Genomic DNA, 4,640 nt, shown 5'->3' with positions numbered 1-4,640 from the left:
GTAAAGAAGTCTATTGCCAAGACTCGGTAGATTTAGAAATGGAAATGCACGCTCCCTTGTGTAATGGTGACAGAACCGGATGTTAAGGACGGTATCTAAGAGATACAAGGCCTTCGGGACCAGCAGCTTGAGATAATAATGTTCCACTCTTGGTTCAGTGTCTGTACTATAAGTTGTTGTTGTAAAAATGTGTTTCATTATGTTCTCTTTTCTCAACTTCAATTTCTTTATTTAAAAAAAGAAGTATTTTTTAAACTAAACTTCAAATGCACTAAGAAGTTAGAACCATGGTATCCCTTTGTTTGTGTTGTTTCTGTAAGAACCATTCAAAAACAACAATGTGGGTCATAACCTTTCAATAAACCTCTTTTTATTCAACAACCTCTCAAGTCCAGAGAGTAAACAAAGTAACAAGCACTAATGAATGTTTCATGAAGCCCCGCCATGCATGTGTGCATAAAGCAGATCATTTAACGTCAGAAACATCACATTGACTCATTGAAATGGTACTGGTTGCACATGGGTATACTGCGGCCCCATAGTATGCATTTCAAATAACTTGGGCTCTGTGTGGGAAAAAAATTGATGAAACTCTGAGTTTTCTCATCTGTCCAACTCATCTGAGAGCGGGAGTCATTTCTCTGCTGAACCTCCCTGGTGCTTTAGATTTGTGGTGTGCAGACGTAGACAACAGGTGAAATTTGTGTGGACTCGTGGCTGCCTGACAGCCTATTTGTCAACACTGACGAGTCTTTGGACTGGTGCCAGAGTATCTACGAGTTTCCAGTGAGTGTTTGGATCCATATTTCATCCACTAAGCGTGCTCCCTTCAGTCTGGAGCGGTAGCAGCATTCCTCTCTCAGACCACATACGCTAAAGAGAAGCTCAGAGCAAACAAAGAGGAGACACAGGTCCTATCAGTCCAACACGTTGCACGCATGTCTATGTCCCGGGGACATCTATCTCCTGATTAAATCAAGACACAAGGAAATTGTCTTCAAAGTAAATGCAATTGAATATATCCATCACAAAGACAGTTTTAGTGACAAAGCATGTTTCCCAAAACAAATCGAGAGTCGCTTTTCTTCAAGAAGTGGATTTTTTGAGTGCTCCTTTTTGTACAGTGGATGTAAAAATTCTACACACCTCTGTTCACATCCCAGAGTTTTGTGATGTGAAAAACATACAGTCTTTAAAAACTTTCTCTGTCTTTTTTTTTTAATCACATATCCCGTACAATTAAGCAATGAAAGAAAATACATCTCTTAGAGGGAAAAATATATTTCATAAAAACTTAAAAGCTGGAACAATCTGGCTGCTTAAGTGTTCACACCTCTAATGAAATAATATCTGTTAAATCATTTTTTGATTCAGTTTCAGCTTTCAGTGTTAGGAATCTGTCATCATCCAACATCTTGACTTGGCAATATTTGCCAACACACAGAAATCCTCCAAATATTTCAAATAAGAAGAATTGTCCATGGTCTTCTTCACCGTTCTAGCAGATGTCTAAAAACTTTGGGTCACAATTAACCTGCATTTAGAACTGTTCCTCATTACATCCATCGTGACCAAACCTCTTTTCTATCATGATGCTGTCTCTGTTTGAATGGTCTTATTTTGGTGATGCCCAGTGATGCTCTTGTGCCAGACTTACCCTAATTTTGAGCTTAAGCATATGGAGGACTCAGGAGACTGTAGTAACATGTAGAACACAAGCAGTACTAACCAGAAATTTCTTCCAAAATATAAAAAAAATCAAAAAAATCACCCATTGCTTTTGTAAAAACAGATGAGAAAAAACCCCCAGCTGAACTCCAGTCTCTCACTGGTGGCAAAAAAAAGACTGATTGGTAGAGGTTAAAGATAATATTATTTTAAGGGTGTCGCCCTATGTGGTTAATCTGAAATGAAATATGAAGGTTCAAGCTTAAACTGCACACCAAATTCATAAACTTATCTCTACTTCTTACCCCCACTGCACTGTAACAAATTAGATTTTTTGGGCTGACAATAAACTATTATGTTGTATCCTGAAGCACAAATATGTCAGAGTGGGTGTCAGTATTTATTTCATAACATAAACTCTCTAGAGAAATCTTTGTTGACAGGCGAGGACTTTGTTTTTCTGTGCTCATTCTTTACCAACATCAGCACAGCTGAGTCAAATGGTATGTTTTAGACAAAGTTAGATGGGAATCTCTTCAGCACTATTAAATTTCTTATATTTTCTTTGGTTGGTATTTTTTTTTTTTTTTTTTTTTTGCTTAATGAATTTCAGAATCTCAGAGAATGGTGGCAACCATTTGAGACATGGTCCATAAATTGTGGTAAAGTACCGTTAACACTGTACCACAATTTATTTTATTAAAGTCTAGAATCTTAGAGTATCTCATCGGATTTCACACTAACACATACTGGAAAATCTAAAAAGTGTGGCTTGTATTTAGTATTTATTTGTATTTTATCCAGGACAGCACAAAGAGGAGATGTTTGAGATTTATGTTGTAGTTGTCTTAAAATGGTTTATACTGCTGAGGAGGAGGTAAGTATAACCATAGCAACTGAGGTTGGCAGGGGACTGGTGAATGGATTTATTGGTTGGAGTAATGGAGTGCTGAACACTGGCAGGTGAGTGAGCATGGAGGTGAGGAGAGACAGCAAAGGTGTGTCAGAATTCAAAGAACATTTATACCGAGAAGAGGGAAGCCTGATTACTACTAATGTGAGCAAAAAAAATCTGGCATGTGTCTCTTGATTGGCCTTGATGAGCTTCAGCTGTGAGGACACACATTCTGGCCATGCCTTGCAATGAGAGGAGGTTCAACAGACTTACACACACAAACTGTGTGCCACTTTCTATGGCCACTTCCAGTCAAATAAATGAAACTTTGAGTGAATATGTGCATCAGTGGCTTCAAATGGCACTGCATATGAGAACTACAGTATTAAAAGGGAAACAAATCATCTGAGCTCATTTATAAACATAACGTTGAACTATTTCCAGAAGAAGCATAAGGGTTACTGAGGTCCAAGTTGCAGGAGGAGACTAATTATAGCGTAGCCTTAACCCTAAGGCTGCTGCATATGTAGAAATTAATAGAAATGATTGGTTTTAGTTCGTCTGTTTAAAAAATACAAGTTTTGGACGATGTATTTCAGACAAAACAGACATTTTTGTGAAAGATGTCCCAGCGCTTTTCAAATTGAGTGTGAAGTGGGAATACTTGTGCTTGAAAACAGCTCCCTGAGTGTTTTCCATGCTCAGCTGCAGTAGATATGTGAGGTGACTTGAAGCTCGACAAGTGCATCGGCTTTTGAAGTCCCATCGACTTCGGATGAACTTTTAATTCCCTGCTAACGGCAATCTCAACTGCAAAAAGGCGAGAAGAAAGAAAAGTTCGTGTTTAAGAGCAGCAGTGATTGGATTTCTCTCCACGCTTTTCATTCTCCCACTTAAGATTTCTCTCTCTGCACTGTCCGTCTGTTCACCTCAAAAGGCTGCTGTCAGCTTTCATTTCTCTGCCGTCTTTCTGCTCCCACATGTCTTCATTTCTTTTCATGCCACAGCTAGACCTGCTGAACAGAAAGTAAATGATGACTCTCCGGCTGACAATCAGAGCACATAAAATAATGCAGAGGAAATACTAGCAGCTAGATGCAACTACATCATCTCGGAGATCTTTAATTTTCTTTTTTGTCAACATTTTTAAAGCAAAGTACCCCTCTGTGGATTTGATCAGCATTTAATCAAGATGTTGAATCTTGATCTTAAGGTCTATAGCAGTCAAATTAATCAATTTTAGGAGAAGTGTCATGGCACTGTTTGGCCTCTTTTTTGAAAGAGCAACTACTGCTTTTATGTGTTTAAACTTCAGGACTACCAAATGTTGCAAAATAAGTTTCTTATTCTGCACATAATGACCAAAGGTCCTAAGTGAAATTATGACTGATTTCTGCCACAAATTCAAGGTTGTAGGAAGTTCTCACCATAGCTTCAAAGAAGCAAAAATATCACTATATTTACATGGAAATATGCAACAAAAGGTAAACTTGATTCAACTAGTTATTTTCAAAAACATGCGTTCCCAACAAAAATGTCAGATTTGACCTTTCACACATTTAGCTGTTTACTCTGAATAGCCCAGGACTGTCCTTGCTGAACCTGGAACAATCGCATTTTGTTCAAAGGTGTACAGTTTTCATTAAAGCATCTTAGGTAGCCATAGGCAGCTGGTGTATACACTGTTTGCTCAGACAAGGACAAGAAGAAAATCATTTTAAAAAAGGGATTAATCATAAGAACTCCATTCGGCTTTTGCATCCTTGTTTTATCCGATAGATAAATGAGCCACTTTGGGAAACAGCAGAAATCTGTTGGCTCCTTGTGTCTTTTGCTCATGACCTGAAGTGTTAGTTTTAATGTCCGCTTTTTGTTTGGCACCTTCTCTGGTTGGGACTTTTATAATCTCCTGCTGGTATTTACAGGCAATACATGCACAAGTATGTGGGCTACATAACGACATCCAGAGACCGCTAGCGGGCAGGCACAAACCACAAAATCTGAGAATAGGGTGAATTAGGCCTTACAATTAATTGTACCAACTTCTTCTCCCATGCTAATAGTGTTCTAAGCCTTT

General features: G+C 38.3%; 1 long non-coding RNA gene across 1 annotated transcript; it reads right to left on the bottom strand.

The window, feature by feature from the left end:
* Positions 1 to 348: 348 nt before the first annotated feature.
* Positions 349 to 3,714, bottom strand: LOC114136617 (uncharacterized). The gene is made up of 2 exons (XR_003593849.1): positions 3,493 to 3,714; positions 349 to 3,373 (listed from the first exon to the last, which is right to left on the bottom strand). It is a non-coding gene; the product is annotated as an uncharacterized LOC114136617 (long non-coding RNA).
* Between the last annotated feature and the right edge of the window lie 926 nt (positions 3,715 to 4,640).

This window comes from Xiphophorus couchianus, chromosome 21 (assembly GCF_001444195.1).
Source record: "Xiphophorus couchianus chromosome 21, X_couchianus-1.0, whole genome shotgun sequence".
Lineage (NCBI taxonomy): Eukaryota > Metazoa > Chordata > Actinopteri > Cyprinodontiformes > Poeciliidae > Xiphophorus > Xiphophorus couchianus.
Note: the sequence above shows the minus strand (reverse complement) of the source record. Positions and strands in the feature narration are given on the sequence as shown.